At 47.5% G+C, this 23,555-nt stretch overlaps 18 non-coding genes and 1 pseudogene across 18 annotated transcripts; 13 read left to right on the top strand and 6 right to left on the bottom strand.

Annotated features, from left to right (window-relative positions):
* Positions 1 to 1,490: 1,490 nt before the first annotated feature.
* On the bottom strand, positions 1,491 to 1,653 carry LOC134999927 (U1 spliceosomal RNA). Its single transcript, XR_010201992.1, has one exon. It is a non-coding gene; the product is annotated as a U1 spliceosomal RNA (small nuclear RNA).
* Positions 1,654 to 1,805: 152 nt separating this feature from the next.
* Positions 1,806 to 1,969, bottom strand: LOC134999783 (U1 spliceosomal RNA). The gene has a single exon (XR_010201855.1). It is a non-coding gene; the product is annotated as a U1 spliceosomal RNA (small nuclear RNA).
* A 674-nt stretch (positions 1,970 to 2,643) lies between these two features.
* Positions 2,644 to 2,806, bottom strand: LOC134999878 (U1 spliceosomal RNA). Its single transcript, XR_010201945.1, has one exon. It is a non-coding gene; the product is annotated as a U1 spliceosomal RNA (small nuclear RNA).
* Positions 2,807 to 2,958: 152 nt separating this feature from the next.
* LOC134999801 (U1 spliceosomal RNA) lies at positions 2,959 to 3,122 on the bottom strand. Its single transcript, XR_010201872.1, has one exon. It is a non-coding gene; the product is annotated as a U1 spliceosomal RNA (small nuclear RNA).
* A 671-nt stretch (positions 3,123 to 3,793) lies between these two features.
* On the bottom strand, positions 3,794 to 3,956 carry LOC134999384 (U1 spliceosomal RNA). The gene has a single exon (XR_010201488.1). It is a non-coding gene; the product is annotated as a U1 spliceosomal RNA (small nuclear RNA).
* Positions 3,957 to 4,108: 152 nt separating this feature from the next.
* On the bottom strand, positions 4,109 to 4,272 carry LOC134999673 (U1 spliceosomal RNA). The gene has a single exon (XR_010201751.1). It is a non-coding gene; the product is annotated as a U1 spliceosomal RNA (small nuclear RNA).
* An 8,070-nt stretch (positions 4,273 to 12,342) lies between these two features.
* LOC134999756 (U1 spliceosomal RNA) lies at positions 12,343 to 12,506 on the top strand. Its single transcript, XR_010201830.1, has one exon. It is a non-coding gene; the product is annotated as a U1 spliceosomal RNA (small nuclear RNA).
* Positions 12,507 to 12,658: 152 nt separating this feature from the next.
* Positions 12,659 to 12,794, top strand: LOC134999436 (U1 spliceosomal RNA; annotated as a pseudogene).
* Positions 12,795 to 13,492: 698 nt separating this feature from the next.
* LOC134999712 (U1 spliceosomal RNA) lies at positions 13,493 to 13,656 on the top strand. The gene has a single exon (XR_010201788.1). It is a non-coding gene; the product is annotated as a U1 spliceosomal RNA (small nuclear RNA).
* Positions 13,657 to 13,808: 152 nt separating this feature from the next.
* Positions 13,809 to 13,971, top strand: LOC134999979 (U1 spliceosomal RNA). Its single transcript, XR_010202040.1, has one exon. It is a non-coding gene; the product is annotated as a U1 spliceosomal RNA (small nuclear RNA).
* A 659-nt stretch (positions 13,972 to 14,630) lies between these two features.
* On the top strand, positions 14,631 to 14,794 carry LOC134999786 (U1 spliceosomal RNA). The gene has a single exon (XR_010201858.1). It is a non-coding gene; the product is annotated as a U1 spliceosomal RNA (small nuclear RNA).
* A 152-nt stretch (positions 14,795 to 14,946) lies between these two features.
* LOC135000037 (U1 spliceosomal RNA) lies at positions 14,947 to 15,109 on the top strand. The gene has a single exon (XR_010202076.1). It is a non-coding gene; the product is annotated as a U1 spliceosomal RNA (small nuclear RNA).
* Positions 15,110 to 15,780: 671 nt separating this feature from the next.
* On the top strand, positions 15,781 to 15,944 carry LOC134999711 (U1 spliceosomal RNA). Its single transcript, XR_010201787.1, has one exon. It is a non-coding gene; the product is annotated as a U1 spliceosomal RNA (small nuclear RNA).
* Positions 15,945 to 16,096: 152 nt separating this feature from the next.
* Positions 16,097 to 16,259, top strand: LOC134999955 (U1 spliceosomal RNA). Its single transcript, XR_010202019.1, has one exon. It is a non-coding gene; the product is annotated as a U1 spliceosomal RNA (small nuclear RNA).
* A 659-nt stretch (positions 16,260 to 16,918) lies between these two features.
* LOC134999720 (U1 spliceosomal RNA) lies at positions 16,919 to 17,082 on the top strand. The gene has a single exon (XR_010201795.1). It is a non-coding gene; the product is annotated as a U1 spliceosomal RNA (small nuclear RNA).
* Positions 17,083 to 17,234: 152 nt separating this feature from the next.
* On the top strand, positions 17,235 to 17,397 carry LOC135000044 (U1 spliceosomal RNA). Its single transcript, XR_010202082.1, has one exon. It is a non-coding gene; the product is annotated as a U1 spliceosomal RNA (small nuclear RNA).
* Positions 17,398 to 18,071: 674 nt separating this feature from the next.
* LOC134999859 (U1 spliceosomal RNA) lies at positions 18,072 to 18,235 on the top strand. Its single transcript, XR_010201926.1, has one exon. It is a non-coding gene; the product is annotated as a U1 spliceosomal RNA (small nuclear RNA).
* A 152-nt stretch (positions 18,236 to 18,387) lies between these two features.
* Positions 18,388 to 18,550, top strand: LOC134999365 (U1 spliceosomal RNA). The gene has a single exon (XR_010201473.1). It is a non-coding gene; the product is annotated as a U1 spliceosomal RNA (small nuclear RNA).
* Positions 18,551 to 19,205: 655 nt separating this feature from the next.
* On the top strand, positions 19,206 to 19,369 carry LOC134999710 (U1 spliceosomal RNA). The gene has a single exon (XR_010201786.1). It is a non-coding gene; the product is annotated as a U1 spliceosomal RNA (small nuclear RNA).
* Positions 19,370 to 23,555: the final 4,186 nt, after the last annotated feature.

Here is a 23,555-nt window from a genome sequence, read left to right as displayed (position 1 = left end):
TCAGGCCCTATTACCTATCACAATGCGCTGCGGGCAGTACAAAATTGGTTTAATATGGGAGAAAAAACCCCAGACCTGTGCTCCTTAACTGTACCTGGTGGCTCGTGGAGCGGCTGCCCAGTAATCAGTGTCCACGCCAGTGCACACACGGTCCACCCCCTACGGCCACGCTCCCCTTCATCAGCGGCCTCGTGATCCGGAAGGGCGGTGCGTGTGTGACTGACCTTAGGAAGAAACCGGAGCCTCCGCTGCAGTGACCCAGCAACCAGGGCACGGGAGTATACAGCGCCGCTGGGAGTGATGAAGCTGCAGTAAAGATGTCTATTAGACCTAGCCTGCTGCAGCCCTTGTAGATTCTCATAAAACAAGTTCTTCTTTTCTTGTCAAAATTAATAGCTAAGAATAGGCTGCCTGAGGCAGGCCCCTGTTAAGTGGCCTGCTACTGAAGGCACCAACTACAAACTGAGCTCCCTGTTCATGGAAGCGGGGTTATAGAGGAGGATGCGCTGAGCATCTTGGGAACAGTCAAAAGCTTTGAGCCGGTTGGTGCCTCAGATCAAGATCCTACTCTACACCCCAATGTGAATCCTTGTGGAGTCCTGTGTACCCCACAGAAGAAATTAATGTGTCACACCCATTGGCAGCAACCTTAGAATAGCTGCTGACGGGCACAATTGAGAAAGGAAGGGGGGGGGGGGGACATTTGAATCCAGCACATAAATGCAATTCAAATATGTAATTTGTACCTTCCTATTTTAAAATATAATGGATGAACCTCACCCTGTGAGAACAATCTTCATGATCAAGAGATCTCATATGCAAAATAAGTATGAGTTGGGATAGGGCTGGGGAGGGTGGCTGCTCGGGCAGCCCCTCCCCCGTCAAGTTAAGGAGATTCAACTGAGGAAGCACAAGGGAACTCTCGTCTGGGGACAACAACTGCAGGGAGACCACATCTTTTCAGATGAACATGGGAGGGCGGAAGGCTGCCTAATACTGAAGCACCATCAAATATCAAACCATATGCAACAACTAGTACAAGCATTCCTGGGGGAAGGTCTGCAGAAGACGGATTTGCATACGGTGATGTCATCCAAGCAGTGGGCCAAAGTTGGCTGGAACCCTCATTTGCATATGAAAAGAGAAAAGGGGCATGCAGGGCATGGCGGCCTTTTGCAGTGCTTGGATGACCCCTAGTTCGCATTAAACACCCCCACCCTCCTTTGGTGTGGGGCTCATGTTGGCCATGCCCCATCCCCTGAAGCATTCAAGCTGATTTCTTGCAGCAGCTTGGCACTGTAACAGCTCCAGAGCTGCTCTGTAAGGCAAGTAAAAGGGTGTGTAGTTTGCATTGTGCATTGGAAGGCACAAAGTAAGCAGACAGGAGGAGAAGTCAGGATAGTGCACAAGGGTATAAAAGGGAGGGGCTGAAGAAAAAAGAAGTGGAAACAGACAGCAAACTAGGCTGGAGAGAGACCTGAGACAAAGAGATCTGAATTATACGAGAGCCGACCAGGGGAAACACAAATTATGCAGTCAAGTTTCCCACATTTGGGGAAATCGCAGGGGCAGCACACCCAGAGTGCAATGGGTGAGCCTTGCCCTGGGAGAAGCACCTTCATGATCATAGTATCTCACCTGGCAGGTAAGTAGGAGTTGGGCTAGAGCTGGGGAGGGTCGCTGCTCGGGCACCCCCCTGTCAAGTGAAGGAGATCCAACTGAGGCAGCACAAGGGAACTCTCGAAAGAAGAACAAGGCTAGAGGAAGATCTGAGACAAAGAAATCTGACTTTTACCAGAGCTGACCAGAGGAAAACACAAACACAGTCCCCCACTACCACAAATAATGCAGTCGAGTTACCCACATTTGGGGAAATCACAGGGGTCAGCATACCCAGAATGCAATGAATGAACCTCACCCTGGGAGAATAATCTTCATGACCATGGTATCTCCTATGCAAAATAAGTATGATTTGGAATAGGGCTGGGGAGGGCCGCTGCTCAGGCACATCTCTGTCAAGTAAAGGAGATTCAACTGAGGCAGCACAAGGGAACTCTCATCTGGGGACAACAACTGCAGGGAGAACACATATTTTCAGATGAACATGGGAGGGCAGAAGGCTGCCTAATACTGAAGCACCCCCAAACAACAAACCAAATGCAACAACTAGTGCAAGCATTCCTGGGGGAAGGCCTGCCGCAGATGGATTTGCATATGGTGATGTCATCCAAGCAGTGGGTCAAAGTTGGCTTCAACCCTCGTCTGCATATGAAAAGAGAAAAGGGGCGTGCAGGGCATGGCGGCCTTTTGCGGCGCTTGGATGACCCTTAGTTTGCATTAAACACCCCCACCCTCCTTCGGTGTGGGTCTCATGTTGGCCATGCCCCAGCCCCTGAAGCATTCAAGCTGATTTCTTGCGGCAGCTTGGCACTGTAACAGCTCCAGAGCTGCTCTGTAAGGCAAGTAAAAGGTTGTGGGCCCTGCAGCACTACCTGTAGTTTGCATTGTGCATTGGAAGGCACAAAGTAAGCAGACAGGAGGAGAAGTCAGGATAGTGCACAAGGGTATAAAAGGGAGGGGCTCAAGAAAAAAGAAGTGGAAACAGACAGCAAACTAGGCTGGAGAGAGACCTGAGACAAAGAGATCTGAATTACACGAGAGCCGACCAGGGGAAACACAAATTATGCAGTCAAGTTTCCCACATTTGGGGAAATCGCAGGGGCAGCACACCCAGAGTGCAATGGGTGAGCCTTGCCCTGGGAGAAGCACCTTCATGATCATAGTATCTCACCTGGCAGGTAAGTAGGAGTTGGGCTAGAGCTTGGGAGGGTCGCTGCTCGGGCACCCCCCTGTCAAGTGAAGGAGATCCAACTGAGGCAGCACAAGGGAACTCTCGAAAGAAGAACAAGGCTAGAGGAAGATCTGAGACAAAAAAATGTGACTTTTACCAGAGCTGACCAGAGGAAAACACAAACACAGTCCCCCACTACAACAAATAATGCAGTCAAGTTTCCCACATTTGGGGAAATCACAGGGGTCAGCATACCCAGAATGCAATGAATGAACCTCACCCTTGGAGAACAATCTTCATGACCATGGTATCTCCTATGCAAAATAAGTATGATTTGGGATAGGGCTGGGGAGGGCCGCTGCTCAGGCACATCTCTGTCAAGTAAAGGAGATTCAACTGAGGCAGCACAAGGGAACTCTCATCTGGGGACAACAACTGCAGGGAGAACACATATTTTCAGATGAACATGGGAGGGCAGAAGGCTGCCTAATACTGAAGCACCCCCAAACAACAAACCAAATGCAACAACTAGTGCAAGCATTCCTGGGGGAAGGCCTGCAGCAGATGGATTTGCATATGGTGATGTCATCCAAGCAGTGGGTCAAAGTTGGCTTCAACCCTCGTCTGCATATGAAAAGAGAAAAGGGGCGTGCAGGGCATGGCGGCCTTTTGCGGTGCTTGGATGACCCCTAGTTCGCATTAAACACCTCCACCCTCCTTCGGTGTGGGGCTCATGTTGGCTATGCCCCAGCCCCTGAAGCATACAAGCTGATTTCTTGCAGCAGCTGGGCACTGTAACAGCTCTAGAGCTGCTCTGTACGGCAAGTAAAAGGGTGTGGGCCCTGCAGCACTACCTGTAGTTTGCATTGTGCTTTGGAAGGCACAAAGTAAGCAGACGGTAGAAGTAAGGATAGTGCGCAAGGGCATAGAAGGGAGCGGCTCAAGAAAAGAGAAGTGGAAACAGACAGCAAACTAGGCTGGAGAGAGACCTGAGACAAAGAGATCTGAATTATACGAGAGCCGACCAGGGGAAACACAAATTATGCAGTCAAGTTTCCCACATTTGGTGAAATCGCAGGAGCAGCACACCCAGAGTGCAATGGGTGAGCCTTGCCCTGGGAGAAGCACCTTCATGATCATAGTATCTCACCTGGCAGGTAAGTAGGAGTTGGGCTAGAGCTGGGGAGGGTCGCTGCTCGGGTACCCCCCTGTCAAGTGAAGGAGATCCAACTGAGGCAGCACAAGGGAATTCTCGAAAGAAGAACAAGGCTAGAGGAAGATCTGAGACAAAGAAATCTGACTTTTACCAGAGCTGACCAGAGGAAAGCACAAACACAGTCCTCCACTACCACAAATAATGCAGTCGAGTTTCCCACATTTGGGGAAATCACAGGGGTCAGCATACCCAGAATGCAATGAATGAACCTCACCCTGGGAGAACAATCTTCATGACCATGGTATCTCCTATGCAAAATAAGTATGATTTGGGATAGGGCTGGGGAGGGCCGCTGCTCAGGCACATCTCTGTCAAGTAAAGGAGAGATGGTCTGCCAGATTACATAATGCATACCAGAGCCATAACTAGACTTTTTGGTGCCCTGTGACAGATAATTATATGCCCCCCCCCTCCCCATTTTTGCAATATGGACAAAAGGTGCATGCCTTCTGGGGAAGGGGCATAACAAGATTGGTCTCAGAGAAAGCACATGAGATATGAAGATATATCTAGTATACTTGGCACTCAATGGTTTGTGGTATTGCCGGGGTGCACTCCTTAAATGCATATACAGTCACACATGGCATGTTTGTGCAAATGGCATATCAGCAGTCAGCACTAACTGGTGACATGCCATTTGTACAAGTAAGCCATGTGTGACTAATATATAAACATGCTTTATTAAATAACACCTCAAACTATCATACCCAGGATTCAAACCTATAACCTGTTGAATTCTAATCAAACACCCTACCCATTGAGCTACTTGATCCTGCATCTATTCTAACCTCCAAAAACAGATTCAGTTGCATTTTCCAGCGTGTTTTGTTTGCGCCTTTGCAAATGTCTTACATCGACAAACTTATTTAGTACTATTTTGCAAATAGGGTTAGATTGTCGCAACATTGTGTTCCCTAATTGCTTGATTTTTTAAATGCAACAATTGATAAAGACACCTGATAATTGCTCTGTGGAGTCTTATTTTGTGTTTTGTGTTTAGTCTTTAGATCTGAATTTGAATGTACTTGTGAACTAACTTAATTTCCTACTTCTAAATTCATTCCTAAATTCACTACTTACATGAATCCTGTAGTTGGGCATTTTGGGACTTCGATTGTGGGCATTGTTTTGTGTCCAGACCAGCAGCAGGTGGTGTGCATTTGCTGGAAAGGCATCGAAGACCTCCGATATGCTGCATCTCCTGATGTGTGTCTCCCTCAAGTGACAGTCAGCAAATGCCTGCTAGACATGCATCATAGAACAGGCATGCTAGAACATGGGTCTTCAACCTGCGACCCTCCAGCTGCTGTGGAACTACACATCCCAGCATGCCCTGCCTCAGTTTTAGCATACCTTAATAGCAAAACTGTGGCAGGGCATGCTGGGATGTGTAGTTTCACAGCAGCTGGAGGGCCACAGGATGAAGACCCATGTGCTAGAGCCAAGCCAGCTAGAGCTGGGTGGTTGGGTGGGTGGTGTGTCGGAGGTGGAGCACATGCAAATGATTGTGTATCATCCAGCTAGTGAGAGAGAAAACTCATGCAGGAGTGTGCCTGCTTGTCAGTGGGTTATGCACCTTGCCAGACGTTAAATCTACATAGAGCAGCTGGAGGGGACAAGAGCAGGTTTGCAAAATATAGATAGAAGAGCATATATGCTGGCGCATTCTCCATGATTGTGTCAGCTTATGTTTTGGTGCACTGCACTTTCCTCCACTAAGTTTTAGCCATTTTTGTTAAGCTCAAGTGTAGTTGCTTCTCGGCCTTTTGGCTGTGATCTTGTATCGTGGTTGAAGGGTCTGCTGGAGGGAGGGATTGTTTTCTTCATTGGCGAAAGACCAAAGATATTCCAGGATGGAAGGCTTGGGAACACTATCTGTTTTTCAGTTGTGGAAGAGCACAGAGGTCGGATTGGACTACATTCTATAGTAAAGGATATCTTTCTATTTATTGACCCTCCCCTTATATGTGTCTGTGTTACAATAAAGCTTCGGTTTTGTGAATCCCTCACCCTCTTACACTCCACACCCATAGCCTTATTAACTGTTGTATTATTGTATAGTTTAAATGTATAGTGCAGTTCATGATTTATAGTGTAGGCTGGCCTGTGCTGTAGTTCTTGAACTGTACTATACCGTTAGCATTTGTATTGTGTTTTGGCTGTGCTGCAACACTGTATTTATGTGTGTAATGTTTATGTATGTTTTTTTTTATGTCAATAAAGACTGCTTTTTCAAGCCAATATCTGAAAACAATCAATGTTTATCTTTGATGGCAATAAAAGTGGTATGATATTTGATGCTTTTGAAATCCAATATCTGATATGTCCCCTATCTGGGAACCAGGGCCCTCATTCCGAGTTGTTCGCTCGGAGATTTTCATCGCATCGCAGTGAGAATTCTCTTAGTGCGCATGCGCAATGTTCGCACTGCGACTGCGCCAAGTAACTTTACTATGAAGAAAGTAAGTTTACTCACGGCATTTTCATCGCTCCGACGTTCGCATTGTGATTGACAGGAAATGGGTGTTACTGGGCGGATGCACGGCGTTTTAGGGGCGTGTGGCTGGAAACGCTACCGTTTCCGGAAAAAACGCAGGAGTGGCCGGAGAAACGGTGGGAGTGCCTGGGCGAACGCTGGGTGTGTTTATGACGTCAGCCAGGAACGAAAAGCACTGAACTGATCGCACAGGCAGAGTAAGTCTGAAGCTACTCAGAAGCTGCTAACTCGTTTGTAATCGCAATATTGCGCGTACGTCGGTCGCAATTTTAAGAAGCTAAGATTCACTCCCAGTAGGCGGCGGCTTAGCGTGTGTAACTCTGCTACATTCGCCATGCGAGCGAACAACTCGGAATGAGGGCCCATATATTAAATGGCTTTTCAGAAAAGGGAGATGGGAGAAGAGCTTTCAGTACTTGTAGGACCGATGCACATAAAGAAGCAAAAAAACATACATAAACATTACACACATAAGTACCGCGTTGCGGCACAGCCAAAACACAATACAAATGCTGACGGTATAGTACAGTTCAAGAACTACAGCACAGGCCAGCCTACACTATAAATCATGAACTGCACTATACATTTAAACTGTACAATAATACAACAGTTAATAAGGCTATGGGTGTGGAGTGTAAGAGGGTGAGGGAATCACAAGCCCGAAGCTTTATTGAAAGACTGACACATATAAGGGGAGGATTAATAAATAGAAAGACATCCTTTACTATAGAATGTAGTCCAATCCGGTCTTTCAACTCTTCCACAATTGAAAAACGGATAGTGTTCCCAAGCCTTCCATCCTGGAATATCTTTGGTCTTTCGCCAATGAAGAAAGCAATCCCTCCCTCCAGCAGACCCTTCAACCACAATACAAGATCACAGCCAAAAGGCCGAGAAGCAACTACACTTGAGCTTAACAAAAATGGCTAAAACTTAGTGGAGGAAAGTGCAGTGCACCAAAACATAAGCTGACACAATCATGGAGAATGCGCCAGCATATATGCTCTTCTATCTATATTTTGCAAACCTGCTCTTGTCCCCTCCAGCTGCTCTATGTAGATTTAACGTCTGGCAAGGTGCATAACCCACTGACAAGCAGGCACACTCCTGCATGAGTTTTCTCTCTCACTAGCTGGATGATACACAATCATTTGCATGTGCTCCACCTCCGACACACCACCCACCCAACCACCCAGTCACCAGAGCCACCCACAAACCAACTGGCTCCGTGATTTCATTTGCACAGTGTAGTCATCCAGGCAGCATGTCCTTCTCAATGGAAGGATCTCTGGTTCCATGGAATCTTCCGCATTGGAATGCTGCGGAACAAAAAGGATTTAAATATTCAGCTTGCTAGCATTCAATGTACCTGTGGCTTGGCTCTAGCACATGGGTCTTCATCCTGTGGCCCTCCAGCTGCTGTGAAACTACACATCCCAGCATGCCCAGCCACAGTTTTGCTATTAAGGTATGCTAAAACTGAGGCAGGGCATGCTGGGATGTGTAGTTCCACAGCAGCTGGAGGGTCGCAGGTTGAAGACCCATGTTTTAGCATGCCTGTTCTATGATGCATGTTCCGTGATGTCACAATCAGCTTGGAATGGGGTGTCTAGCAGGCATTTGCTGACAGCCACTTGAGGGAGACACACATCAGGAGATGCAGCATATCGGAGGTCTTCGATGCCTTTCCAGCAAATGCACACCACCTGCTGCTGGTCTGGACACAAAACAATGCCCACAATCGAAGTCCCAAAATGCCCAACTACAGGATTCATGTAAGTAGTGAATTTAGGAATGAATTTAGAAGTAGGAAATTAAGTTAGTTCACAAGTACATTCAAATTCAGATCTAAAGTCTAGGTAGGCCTCACGTCCTGGCAGCCGCCAGCATTTAAAAATGCCTTGATTAGAGGTACGGAATTAAATGTAGATAAGAAGTAGACACAAAATAAGACTCCGCAGAGCAGTTATCAGGTGTTTTTATCAATTGTTGCATTTAAAAAATCAAGCAATTAGGGAACACAATGTTGCAACAATGTAACCCTATTTGCAAAATAGTACTAAATAAGTTTGTCGATGTAAGACATTTGCAAAGGCGCATCCAAAACACGCTGGAAAATGCAACTGAATCTGTTTTTGGAGGCTAGAATAGGAAATGTGCATCGGTCCTACAAGTACTGAAAGCTCTTCTCCCATCTCCCTTTTCTGAAAAGCCATTTAATATATGGTTCCCAGATAGGGGACATATCAGATATTGCCTTTCAAAAGCAGCAAATATCATACCACTTCTATTGCCATCAAAGATAAACATTGATTGTTTTCAGATATTGGATTGAAAAAGCAGTCTTTATTGACATAAAGAAGCAAAAAAAACATACATAAACATTACACACATAAGTACTGTGTTGCAGCACAGCCAAAACACAATACAAATGCTGTCGGTATAGTACAGTTCAAGAACTACAGCACAGGCCAGCCTACACTATAAATCATGAACTGCACTATACATTTAAACAATACAATAGTTAATAAGGCTATGGGTGTGGAGTGTAAGAGGGTGACGGAATCACAAGCCCAAAGCTTTATTGAAAGACAGACACATATAAAGGGAGGATTAATAAATACAAAAATACCCTTTACTATAGAATGTAGTCCAATCCGGTCTTTCAACTCTTCCACAACTGAAAAACAGATAGTGTTCCCAAGCCTTCCATCCTGGAATATCTTCAGTCTCTCGCCAATGAAGAAAACAATCCCTCCAGCAGACTCTTCAACCACGATACAATATCACAGCCAAAAGAGCGAGAAGCAACTACACTTGCGTTTAAACAAAATGGCTAAAACTTAGTGGAGGAAAGTGCAGTGCACCAAAACATAAGCTGACACAATCATGGAGAATGCGCCAGCATATATGCTCTTCTGTCTATATTTTCCAAACCTGCTCTTGTCCCCTCCAGTTGCTCCATGTAGATTTGACGTCTGGCAAGGTGCATAACTCACTGACAAGCAGGCACACTCCTGCATTAGTTTTCTCTCTCACTAGCTGGATGATACACATTCATTTGCATGTGCTCCACCTCCGACATACCGCCCACCCAACCACCCAGTCACCAGAGCCACCCACAAGCCAACTAGCTCCGTGATTTAATTTGCACAGTGCAGTCATCCAGGCAGCATGTCCTTCTCAATGGAATAATCTCTGGTTCCATGGAATCTTCCGCATTGGAATGCTGCGGAACAAAAAGGATTTAAACATTCAGCTTGCTAGCATTCAATGTACCTGCGGTTTGGTTCTAGCACATGGGTCTTCATCCTGTGGCCCTCCAGCTGCTGTGAAACTACACATCCCAGCATGCCCTGCCACAGTTTTGCTATTAAGGTATGCTAAAACTGAGGCAGGGCATGCTGGGATATGTAGTTCCACAGCAGCTGGAGGGTCGCAGGTTGAAGACCCATGTTCTAGCATGCCTGTTCTATGATGCATGTTCCGTGATGTCACAATCAGCTTGGAATGGGGTGTCTAGCATGCATTTGCTGACAGCCACTTGAGGCAGACACACATCAGGAGATGCAGCATATCGGAAGTCTTCGATGCCTTTCCAGCAAATGCACACCACCAGCTGCTGGTCTGGACACAAAACAATGCCCACAATTGAAGGCTCAAAATGCCCAACTACAGGATTAATGTAAGTAGTGAATTTAGGAATGAATTTAGAAGTAGGAAATTAAGTTAGTTCACAAGTACATTCAAATTCAGATCTAAAGACTAGGTAGGCCTCACGTCCTGGCAGCGCCCAGCATTTAAAAATGCCTTGATTAGAGGTAGGGAATTAAATGTAGATAAGAAGTAGACACAAAATAAGACTCCACAGAGCAATTATCAGGTGTCTTTATCAATTTTTGCATTTAAAAATTCAAGCAATTAGGGAACACAATGTTGCGACAATGTAACCCTATTTGCAAAATAGTACTAAATAAGTTTGTCGATGTAAGACATTTGCAAAGGCGCAAACAATACACGCTGGAAAATGCAACTGAATCTGTTTTTGGAGGTTAGAATAAATGCAGGATCAAGTAGCTCAATGGGCAGGGTGTTTGATTAGAATTCAACAGGTTATAGGTTTGAATCCTGGGTATGATAGTTTGAGGTGTATGTTTGTATATATTAGTCACACATGGCTTACTTGTACAAATGGCATGTCACCAGTTAGTGCTGACTGCTGATATGCCATTTACACAAACATGCCATGTGTGACTGTATATGCATTTAAGGAGGGCACCCCGGCAATACCACAAACCATTGAGTGTCAAGTATACTAGATATATCTCCATATCTCATGTGCTTTCTCTGAGACCAATCTTGTTATGCCCCTTCCCCACAAGGCATGCACCTTTTGTCCATATTGAAAAAATGGGGAGGGAGGGAGGGAGGGAGGGGGGGGGGCATATAATTCTCTGTCACAGGGAACCAAAAAGTCTAGTTATGGCTCTGGTATGCATTATGTAATCTGGCAGACCATCTCTCCAACACTGGCTGGTTGGAATAGAAATCCGGTTATCTATGTGAGCAAATGACCATCAACGATTTACTCTCAAACACTAAAAAATGGACAAAAATGGTCCCCTAAACAAATTGGTTAAATTTTGGGTTTAACCAATTTGTGTAATGACCATTTTTGACCACTTTTCTAGTGTTTGGGAGCAAATGGCTAATTGACATTTGCTCCAATACATTACCAGATTTTCATTCCATCCATCCAGACTGGATAGATAGCCTGACAGATAATTGTGTAGTGTACGCCCAGGATAACTGTCAGTCATGCTTTATTTTATGACGGCACATAAATGGGTGGGCAGATCCAGGGCAAGCACTGCCCACTCATGCATAGTTGTCAACTGATGTGAAGTTCCAGGGGGCAATCTCAGTTATAAAGAGAAGTATCTGGAAATTGTCCCTAGTTAAAAAAAAAAATTTGATCACCTCCATTTATTTAGTATGATATCCCAGGTGATAGGATGCCAGCAGTCAGAACAACATACTTTATTAAATAACACATCTCAAACTACCATACCCAGGATTCAAACCTATAACCTGTTGAATTCTAATCAAACACCCTACCTATTGAGCTATTTGATCCTGCATAAAAATTGTGAACATTATATGAAGCTATTGGTACTTTGCAAAAAAAAAAGAATCAGCATTACAACGCAGCAGATCCATGCAGTTTGCAGCCACACACTACATGTATCTGCTCAGCCACAATGCTGATTATTTCTTCACAAAGTGCAAGGTGAGCTCCAAACAGAATTCTCTAGCTTAGAATTATACCTTTCTTTGCCAAACCTAGAAGTCGGGCCCCCCACCCTGGGATCCCCCAGAGGGAGGCCTGCACCGTCATGCGGCAGGCTTGTCCGTTTTGGAAGCAGGCTGATGGGCAGCCCAGGATTGCTTCAGTCTGGGCTTGGCAGGTCTGGAAACATGAGCTTGCTTTGGGTATGCCTGACCTTGGGTACGCTTTACCTGGAAGATGAAAGGGCCAAGAAAAGTACTTTTAGCCTTCTGCGTGGTAGGAGTCATACTAGGTAGGCAAGCTGTTTTAGCAGTAGCCAGATCAGCTACAATCTTATTGAGGTCTTCTCCAAAAGGAGATTCAACTGAGGCAGCACAAGGGAACTCTCATCTGGGGACAACAACTGCAGGGAGAACACATATTTTCAGATGAACATGGTAGGGCAGAAGGCTGCCTAATACTGAAGCACCCCCAAACAACAAATCAAATGCAACTTACTTGACAGAGATGTGCCTGAGCAACGGCCCTCCCCAGCCCTATCCCAAATCATACTTATTTTGCATAGGAGATACCATGGTCATGAAGATTGTTCTCCCAGGGTTAGGTTCATTCATTGCATTCTGGGTATGCTGACCCCTGTAATTTCCCCAAATGTGGGAAACTCGACTGCATTATTTGTGGTAGTGGGGGACTGTGTTTGTGCTTTCCTCTGGTCAGCTCTGGTAAAAGTCATATTTCTTTGTCTCAGATCTTCCTCTAGCCTTGTTCTTCTTTCGAGAGTTCCCTTGTGCTGCCTCAGTTGGATCTCCTTCACTTGACAGGGGGGTGCCCGAGCAGCGACCCTCCCAAGCTCTAGCCCAACTCCTACTTACCAGCCAGGTGAGATACTATGATCATGAAGTTGCTTCTCCCAGGGCAAGGCTCACCCATTGCACTCTGGGTGTGCTGCCCCTGCGATTTCCCCAAATGTGGGAAACTTGACTGCATAATTTGAGTGTTCCCTGGTCGGCTCTCATTTAATTCAGATCTCTTTGTCTCAGGTCTCTCTCCAGCCTAGTTTGCTGTCTGTTTCCACTTCTCTTTTCTTGAGCCGCTCCCTTCTATGCCCTTGCGCACTATCCTTACTTCTCCCGTCTGCTTACTTTGTGCCTTCCAATGCACAATGCAAACTACAGGTAGTGCTGCAGGGCCCACACCCTTTTACTTGCCGTACAGAGCAGCTCTGGAGCTGTTACAGAGCCCAGCTACTGCAAGAAATCAGCTTGAATGCTTCAGGGGCTGAGGCATAGCCAACATGAGCCCCACACCGAAGGAGGGTGGAGGTGTTTAATGCGAACTAGGGGTCATCCAAGCGCCGCAAAAGGCCGCCATGCCCTGCACGCCCCTTTTCTCTTTTCACATGCAGACGAGGGTTGAAGCCAACTTTGACCCACTGCTTGGATGACATCACCATATGCAAATCCATCTGCTGCAGGCCTTCCCCCAGGAATGCTTGCACTAGTTGTTGCATTTGGTTTGTTGTTTGGGGGTGCTTCAGTATTAGGCAGCCTTCTGCCCTCCCATGTTCATCTGAAAATATGTGTTCTCCCTGCAGTTGTTGTCCCCAGATGAGAGTTCCCTTGTGCTGCCTCAGTTGAATCTCCTTTACTTGACAGAGATGTGCCTGAGCAGCGGCCCTCCCCAGCCCTATCCCAAATCATACTTATTTTGCATAGGCGATACCATGGTCATGAAGATTGTTTTCCCAGGGTGAGGTTCATTCATTGCATTCTGGGTATGCTGACCCCTGTGATTTCCCCAAATGTGGGAAACTCGACTGCATTATTTGTGGTAGTGGGGGACTGTGTTTGTGCTTTCCTCTGGTCAGCTCTGGTAAAAGTCAGATTTCTTTGTCTCAGATCTTCCTCTAGCCTTGTTCTTCTTTCGAGAGTTCCCTTGTGCTGCCTCAGTTGGATCTCCTTCACTTGACAGGGGGGTACCCGAGCAGCGACCCTCCCCAGCTCTAGCCCAAATCCTACTTACCTGCCAGGTGAGATACTATGATCATGAAGGTGCTTCTCCCAGGGCAAAGCTCACCCATTGCACTCTGGGTGTGCTGCTCCTGCGATTTCCCCAAATGTGGGAAACTTGACTGCATAATTTGTGTTTCCCCTGGTCGGCTCTCGTATAATTCAGATCTCTTTGTCTCAGGTCTCTCTCCAGCCTAGTTTGCTGTCTGTTTCCACTTCTCTTTTCTTGAGCTGCTCCCTTCTATGCCCTTGCGCACTATCCTGACTTCTCCCGTCTGCTTACTTTGTGCCTTCCAAACTACAGGTAGTGCTGCAGGGCCCACACCCTTTTACTTGCCGTACAGAGCAGCTCTGGAGCTGTTACAGTGCCCAGCTGCTGCAAGAAATCAGCTTGTATGCTTCAGGGGCTGTGGCATAGCCAACATGAGCCCCACACCGAAGGAGGGTGGAGGTGTTTAATGCGAACTAGGGGTCATCCAAGCGCCGCAAAAGGCCGCCATGCCCTGCACGCCCCTTTTCTCTTTTCATATGCAGACGAGGGTTGAAGCCAACTTTGACCCACTGCTTGGATGACATCACCATATGCAAATCCATCTGCTGCAGGCCTTCCCCCAGGAATGCTTGCACTAGTTGTTGCATTTGGTTTGTTGTTTGGGGGTGCTTCAGTATTAGGCAGCCTTCTGCCCTCCCATGTTCATCTGAAAATATGTGTTCTCCCTGCAGTTGTTGTCCCCAGATGAGAGTTCCCTTGTGCTGCCTCAGTTGAATCTCCTTTACTTGACAGAGATGTGCCTGAGCAGCGGCCCTCCCCAGCCCTATCCCAAATCATACTTATTTTGCATAGGCGATACCATGGTCATGAAGATTGTTCTCCCAGGGTGAGGTTCATTCATTGCATTCTGGGTATGCTGACCCCTGTGATTTCCCCAAATGTGGGAAACTCGACTGCATTATTTGTTGTAGTGGGGGACTGTGTTTGTGTTTTCCTCTGGTCAGCTCTGGTAAAAGTCAGATTTCTTTGTCTCAGATCTTCCTCTAGCCTTGTTCTTCTTTCGAGAGTTCCCTTGTGCTGCCTCAGTTGGATCTCCTTCACTTGACAGGGGGGTGCCCGAGCAGCGACCCTCCCCAGCTCTAGCCCAACTCCTACTTACCTGCCAGGTGAGATACTATGATCATGAAGGTGCTTCTCCCAGGGCAAGGCTCACCCATTGCACTCTGGGTGTGCTGCCCCTGCGATTTCCCCAAATGTGGGAAACTTGACTGCATAATTTGAGTGTTCCCTGGTCGGCTCTCATGTAATTCAGATCTCTTTGTCTCAGGTCTCTCTCCAGCCTAGTTTGCTGTCTGTTTCCACTTCTCTTTTCTTGAGCCGCTCCCTTCTATGCCCTTGCGCACTATCCTTACTTCTCCCGTCTGCTTACTTTGTGCCTTCCAATGCACAATGCAAACTACAGGTAGTGCTGCAGGGCCCACACCCTTTTACTTGCCGTACAGAGCAGCTCTGGAGCTGTTACAGAGCCCAGCTACTGCAAGAAATCAGCTTGAATGCTTCAGGGGCTGAGGCATAGCCAACATGAGCCCCACACCGAAGGAGGGTGGAGGTGTTTAATGCGAACTAGGGGTCATCCAAGCGCCGCAAAAGGCCGCCATGCCCTGCACGCCCCTTTTCTCTTTTCACATGCAGACGAGGGTTGAAGCCAACTTTGACCCACTGCTTGGATGACATCACCATATGCAAATCCATCTGCTGCAGGCCTTCCCCCAGGAATGCTTGCACTAGTTGTTGCATTTGGTTTGTTGTTTGGGGGTGCTTCAGTATTAGGCAGCCTTCTGCCCTCCCATGTTCATCTGAAAATATGTGTTCTCCCTGCAGTTGTTGTCCCCAGATGAGAGTTCCCTTGTGCTGCCTCAGTTGAATCTCCTTTACTTGACAGAGATGTGCCTGAGCAGCGGCCCTCCCCAGCCCTATCCCAAATCATACTTATTTTGCATAGGCGATACCATGGTCATGAAGATTGTTTTCCCAGGGTGAGGTTCATTCATTGCATTCTGGGTATGCTGACCCCTGTGATTTCCCCAAATGTGGGAAACTCGACTGCATTATTTGTGGTAGTGGGGGACTGTGTTTGTGCTTTCCTCTGGTCAGCTCTGGTAAAAGTCAGATTTCTTTGTCTCAGATCTTCCTCTAGCCTTGTTCTTCTTTCGAGAGTTCCCTTGTGCTGCCTCAGTTGGATCTCCTTCACTTGACAGGGGGGTACCCGAGCAGCGACCCTCCCCAGCTCTAGCCCAAATCCTACTTACCTGCCAGGTGAGATACTATGATCATGAAGGTGCTTCTCCCAGGGCAAGGCTCACCCATTGCACTCTGGGTGTGCTGCTCCTGCGATTTCCCCAAATGTGGGAAACTTGACTGCATAATTTGTGTTTCCCCTGGTCGGCTCTCGTATAATTCAGATCTCTTTGTCTCAGGTCTCTCTCCAGCCTAGTTTGCTGTCTATTTCCACTTCTCTTTTCTTGAGCTGCTCCCTTCTATGCCCTTGCGCACTATCCTGACTTCTCCCGTCTGCTTACTTTGTGCCTTCCAAACTACAGGTAGTGCTGCAGGGCCCACACCCTTTTACTTGCCGTACAGAGCAGCTCTGGAGCTGTTACAGTGCCCAGCTGCTGCAAGAAATCAGCTTGTATGCTTCAGGGGCTGTGGCATAGCCAACATGAGCCCCACACCGAAGGAGGGTGGAGGTGTTTAATGCGAACTAGGGGTCATCCAAGCGCCGCAAAAGGCCGCCATGCCCTGCACGCCCCTTTTCTCTTTTCATATGCAGACGAGGGTTGAAGCCAACTTTGACCCACTGCTTGGATGACATCACCATATGCAAATCCATCTGCTGCAGGCCTTCCCCCAGGAATGCTTGCACTAGTTGTTGCATTTGGTTTGTTGTTTGGGGGTGCTTCAGTATTAGGCAGCCTTCTGCCCTCCCATGTTCATCTGAAAATATGTGTTCTCCCTGCAGTTGTTGTCCCCAGATGAGAGTTCCCTTGTGCTGCCTCAGTTGAATCTCCTTTACTTGACAGAGATGTGCCTGAGCAGCGGCCCTCCCCAGCCCTATCCCAAATCATACTTATTTTGCATAGGAGATACCATGGTCATGAAGATTGTTCTCCCAGGGTGAGGTTCATTCATTGCATTCTGGGTATGCTGACCCCTGTGATTTCCCCAAATGTGGGAAACTCGACTGCATTATTTGTTGTAGTGGGGGACTGTGTTTGTGTTTTCCTCTGGTCAGCTCTGGTAAAAGTCAGATTTCTTTGTCTCAGATCTTCCTCTAGCCTTGTTCTTCTTTCGAGAGTTCCCTTGTGCTGCCTCAGTTGGATCTCCTTCACTTGACAGGGGGGTGCCCGAGCAGCGACCCTCCCCAGCTCTAGCCCAACTCCTACTTACCTGCCAGGTGAGATACTATGATCATGAAGGTGCTTCTCCCAGGGCAAGGCTCACCCATTGCACTCTGGGTGTGCTGCCCCTGCGATTTCCCCAAATGTGGGAAACTTGACTGCAGAATTTGTGTTTCCCCTGGTCGGCTCTCGTATAATTCAGATCTCTTTGTCTCAGGTCTCTCTACAGCCTAGTTTGCTGTCTGTTTCCACTTCTTTTTTCTTGAGCCCCTCCCTTTTATACCCTTGTGCACTATCCTGACTTCTCCTCCTGTCTGCTTACTTTGTGCCTTCCAATGCACAATGCAAACTACAGGTAGTGCTGCAGGGCCCACACCCTTTTACTTGCCTTACAGAGCAGCTCTGGAGCTGTTACAGTGCCAAGCTGCTGCAAGAAATCAGCTTGAATGCTTCAGGGGCTGGGGCATGGCCAACATGAGACCCACACCGAAGGAGGGTGGGGGTGTTTCATGCAAACTAAGGGTCATCCAAGCACCGCAAAAGGCCACCATGCCCTGCACGCCCCGTTTCTCTTTTCATATGCAGACGAGGGTTGAAGCCAACTTTGACCCACTGCTTGGATGACATCACCATATGCAAATCCATCTGCGGCAGGCCTTCCCCCAGGAATGCTTGCACTAGTTGTTGCATTTGGTTTGTTGTTTGGGGGTGCTTCAGTATTAGGCAGCCTTCTGCCCTCCCATGTTCATCTGAAAATATGTGTTCTCCCTGCAGTTGTTGTCCCCAGATGAGAGTTCCCTTGTGCTGCCTCAGTTGAATCTCCTTTACTTGACAGAGATGTGCCTGAGCAGCGGCCCTCCCCAGCCCTATCCCAAATCATACTTATTTTGCATATGAGATACCATGGTCATGAAGATTATTCTCCCAGGGTGAGGTTCATTCATTGCATTCTGGGTATGCTGACCCCTGTGATTTCCCCAAATGTGGGTAACTCGACTGCATTATTTGTGGTAGTGGGGGACTGTGTTTGTGTTTTCCTCTGGTCAGCTCTGGTAAAAGTCAGATTTCTTTGTTTCAGATCTTCCTCTAGCCTTGTTCTTCTTTCGAGAGTTCCCTTGTGCTGCCTCAGTTGGATCTCCTTCACTTGACAGGGGGGTGCCCGAGCAGCGACCTTCCCCAGCTCAAGCCCAACTCCTACTTACCTGCCAGGTGAGATACTATGATCATGAAGGTGCATCTTCCAGGGCAAGGCTCACCCATTGCACTCTGGGTGTGCTGCCCCTGCGATTTCCCCAAATGTGGGAAACTTGACTGCATAATTTGTGTTTCCCCTGGTCGGCTCTCGTATAATTCAGATCTCTTTGTCTCAGGTCTCTCTCCAGCCTAGTTTGCTGTCTGTTTCCACTTCTTTTTTCTTGAGCCCCTCCCTTTTATACCCTTGTGCACTATCCTGACTTCTCCTCCTGTCTGCTTACTTTGTGCCTTCCAATGCACAATGCAAACTACACACCCTTTTACTTGCCTTACAGAGCAGCTTTGGAGCTGTTACAGTGCCAAGCTGCTGTAAGAAATCAGCTTGAATGCTTCAGGGGCTGGGGCATTGTCAACATGAGCCCCACACCGAAGGAGGGTGGGGGTGTTTAATGCGAACTAAGGGTCATCCAAGCGCCGCAAAAGGCCGCCATGCCCTGCATACCCCTTTTCTCTTTTCATATGCAGATGAGGGATCCAGCCAACTTTGGCCCACTGCTTGGATGACATCACCGTATGCAAATCCGTCTTCTGCAGAACTTCCCCCAGGAATGCTTGTACTAGTTGTTGCATTTGGTTTGTTGTTTGGGGGTGCTTCAGTATTAGGCAGCCTTCTGCCCTCCCATGTTCATCTGAAAATATGTGTTCTCCCTGCAGTTGTTGTCCCCAGATGAGAGTTCCCTTGTGCTGCCTCAGTTGAATCTCCTTTACTTGACAGAGATGTGCCTGAGCAGCGGCCCTCCCCAGCCCTATCCCAAATCATACTTATTTTGCATAGGCGATACCATGGTCATGAAGATTGTTTTCCCAGGGTGAGGTTCATTCATTGCATTCTGGGTATGCTGACCCCTGTGATTTCCCCAAATGTGGGAAACTCGACTGCATTATTTGTGGTAGTGGGGGACTGTGTTTGTGCTTTCCTCTGGTCAGCTCTGGTAAAAGTCAGATTTCTTTGTCTCAGATCTTCCTCTAGCCTTGTTCTTCTTTCGAGAGTTCCCTTGTGCTGCCTCAGTTGGATCTCCTTCATTTGACAGGGGGTGCCCGAGCAGCAATCCTCCACAGCTCTGGCCCAACTCCTACTTACCTGCCAGGTGAGATACTATGATCTTCACTGTTAGGGCAATCAGGATGTGGAATTCCCTGCCAGGGAAGGTGGTAATGGCGGACTCTGTAATTGGATTTAAAAAAGGAATGGATACATTTCTGAATGAAAAAGCTATCCAAGGTTATAATACTTAAAATATCAACATGGTTAATCCGGGGGTAACATGAGTTGTAGTAGCTAACTAGTCATAAAACATTATTCAGCAAGTATGTAGAATCATCACAACTTAAAACAGGTTGAACACGATGGGCAATTTGCCTCTATTCAACCTCAAAAACTATGTTACTATATGTTACTATATTACTATGTTACTGTAGTATACAGAACACCACAATGCAATGAGCAGTGATAGTGAGCACTGATGAGGATACTAGAACTGACACTGAGCAGCAAGATGCAGCACTGGACTATTAGTAATGTACTGTAGTATGCTGAGCACAACAATGCAGCACAAGACAATGAGCAGTGATACTGAGCACTGATGAGGATACTACTGAGAACTGACACTGAGCAGGAGAGACACACTACTAGTATTACTGAGCAGCAATAAGTATCCACTGATACTGAGCACTGATATTGAGATTTCCACTGAGAGAACATAGCCACGTCCTCTCCGCTCTCTCTTCAATGCACGAGTAAAAATGGCGGCAACGCGCAGCTCTTTATATGGAATCCGAATCTCGCGAGAATCCGACAGCGGGATGATGACATTTTCCCTTGTTCAGGTTTTCCGAGTCAGGCGGGAACAACCGAGCCTGCCTCGGAGGAGGAGTTCGTGGGGTTCGTGGGGAATTCGGTTCTCGGAGAACCGAACCCGCTCCTCTCTACCTTATACCCATCAATTTTTTTTATTTTCAATCTAAGCCCCTGCAGTTTTCTGTAAGCATCTGCTTTGCTATGATGATCAACAAGTCACAAGGGCAAACACTCAGGGCTTGAGGTGTAGATCTTAGGACCAGCTGCTACAAGCATGGCAGAGGTGTCACTATCACTGGTGACACCCAGAGAGGTGGCGAGGGAGATTGTAATGCAGTGCGCGCAGATAAGCAGCGCAATGGTAAAAAGGAGGCATGGTTTCATAGGTAGGGGCGTGGCCTGGTGGCCTGAATCTACATTTTGTTGCTCCGGGTGTCCCGGGGGTTGGGGGCTGCACCGGGGACTAGTGTGTGAGCGGTGCTGGCTCCTGCACAGTGACATGGCATGGCCACTAGAGATGTGCACCGGAAATTTTTCGGGTTTTGTGTTTTGGTTTTGGGTTCGGTTCCGCGGCCGTGTTTTGGGTTCGAACGCGTTTTGGCTAAACCTCACCGAATTTTTTTTGTCGGATTCGGGTGTGTTTTGGATTCGGGTGTTTTTTTCAAAAAACCCTAAAAAACAGCTTAAATCATAGAATTTGGGAGTCATTTTGATCCCAAAGTATTATTAACCTCAATAACCATAATTTCCACTAATTTTCAGTCTATTCTTAACACCTCACACCTCACAATATTATTTTTAGTCCTAAAATTTGCACCGAGGTCGCTGGATGACTAAGCTCAGTGACCCAAGTGGCCGACACAAACACCTGGCCCATCTAGGAGTGGCACTGCAGTGTCACGCATGATGGCCCTTCCAAAAAACACTCCCCAAACAGCACATGACGCAAAGAAAAAAAGAGGCGCAATGAGGTAGCTGTGTGACTAAGCTCAGCGACCCAAGTGGCCGACACAAACACCTGGCCCATCTAGGAGTGGCACTGCAGTGTCACGCAGGATGGCCCTTCCAAAAAACACTCCCCAAACAGCACATGACGCAAAGAAAAAAAGAGGCGCAATGAGGTAGCTGTGTGACTAAGCTCAGCGACCCAAGTGGCCGACACAAACACCTGGCCCATCTAGGAGTGGCACTGCAGTGTCACGCAGGATGGCCCTTCCAAAAACACTCCCCAAACAGCACATGACGCAAAGAAAAAAAGAGGCGCAATGAGGTAGCTGTGTGACTAAGCTCAGCGACCCAAGTGGCCGACACAAACACCTGGCCCATCTAGGAGTGGCACTGCAGTGTCACGCAGGATGGCCCTTCCAAAAAACACTCCCCAAACAGCACATGACGCAAAGAAAAAAAGTGGCGCAATGAGGTAGCTGTGTGACTAAGCTCAGCGACCCAAGTGGACGACACAAACACCTGGCCCATCTAGGAGTGCCACTGCAGTGTCACGCAGGATGGCCCTTCCAAAAAACACTCCCCAAACAGCACATGACGCAAAGAAAAAAAGAGGCGCAATGAGGTAGCTGTGTGACTAAGCTCAGCGACCCAAGTGGCCGACACAAACACCTGGCCCATCTAGGAGTGGCACTGCAGTGTCACGCAGGATGGCCCTTCCAAAAAACACTCCCCAAACAGCACATGACGCAAAGAAAAATAAAAGAAAAAAGAGGTGCAAGGTGGAATTGCCTTGGGCCCTCCCACCCACCCTTATGTTGTATAAACAGGACATGCACACTTTAACCAACCCATCATTTCAGTGACAGGGTCTGCCACACGACTGTGACTGAAATGACGGGTTGGTTTGGACCCCCACCAAAAAAGAAGCAATAAATCTCTCCTTGCACAAACTGGCTCTATAGAGGCAAGATGTCCACCTCATCATCATCCTCCGATTCATCACCATGTACATCCCCCTCCTCACAGATTATCAATTCGTCCCCACTGGAATCCACCATCTCAGCTCCCTGTATACTTTGTGGAGGCAATTGCTGCTGGTCAATGTCTCCACGGAGCAATTGATTATAATTCATTTTAATGAACATCATCTTCTCCACATTTTCTGGAAGTAACCTCGTACGCCGATTGCTGACAAGGTGAGCGGCGGCACTAAACACTCTTTCGGAGTACACACTTGTGGGAGGGCAACTTAGGTAGAATAAAGCCAGTTTGTGCAAGGGCCTCCAAATTGCCTCTTTTTCCTGCCAGTATACGTACGGACTGTCTGACGTGCCTACTTGGATGCGGTCACTCATATAATCCTCCACCATTCTTTCAATGGTGAGAGAATCATATGCAGTGACAGTAGACGACATGTCCGTAATCGTTGGCAGGTCCTTCAGTCCGGACCAGATGTCAGCATCAGCAGTCGCTCCAGACTGCCCTGCATCACCGCCAGCGGGTGGGCTCGGAATTCTGAGCCTTTTCCTCGCACCCCCAATTGCGGGAGACTGTGAAGGAGGAGCTGTTGACCGATCAAGTTCCGCTTGACTTGATAATTTTCTCACCAGCAGGTCTTTGAACCCCTGCAGACTTGTGTCTGCCGGAAAGAGAGATACAACGTAGGTTTTAAATCTAGGATCGAGCACGGTGGCCAAAATGTAGTGCTCTGATTTCAACAGATTGACCACCCGTGAATCCTGGTTAAGCGAATGAAGGGCTCCATCCACAAGTCCCACATGCCTAGCGGAATCGCTCTGTCTTAGCTCCTCCTTCAATGTCTCCAGCTTCTTCTGCAAAAGCCTGATGACGGGAATGACCTGACTCAGGCTGGCAGTGTCTGAACTGACTTCACGTGTGGCAAGTTCAAAAGGTTGCAGAACCTTGCACAACGTTGAAATCATTCTCCACTGCGCTTGAGACAGGTGCATTCCACCTCCTATATCGTGGTCAGATGTATAGGCTTGAATGGCCTTTTGCTGCTCCTCCATCCTCTGAAGCATATAGAGGGTTGAATTCCACCTCGTTTCCACTTCTTGCTTCAGATGATGGCAGGGCAGGTTCAGGCGTTTTTGGTGTTGCTCCAGTCTTCTGTACGTGGTGCCTGTACGCCGAAAGTGTCCCGCAATTCTTGTGGCCACCGACAGCATCTCTTGCACGCCCCTGTCGTTTTTTAAATAATTCTGCACCACCAAATTCAAGGTATGTGCAAAACATGGGACGTGCTGGAATTTGCCCAGATATAATGCACGCACAATATTGCTGGCGTTGTCCGATGCCACAAATCCACAGGAGAGTCCAATTGGGGTAAGCCATTCTGTGA

The sequence above is a fragment of the Pseudophryne corroboree genome, unplaced genomic scaffold (genome assembly GCF_028390025.1).
Source record: "Pseudophryne corroboree isolate aPseCor3 unplaced genomic scaffold, aPseCor3.hap2 scaffold_150, whole genome shotgun sequence".
In the NCBI taxonomy this organism is placed as follows: Eukaryota; Metazoa; Chordata; class Amphibia; order Anura; family Myobatrachidae; genus Pseudophryne; species Pseudophryne corroboree.
Note: the sequence above shows the minus strand (reverse complement) of the source record. Positions and strands in the feature narration are given on the sequence as shown.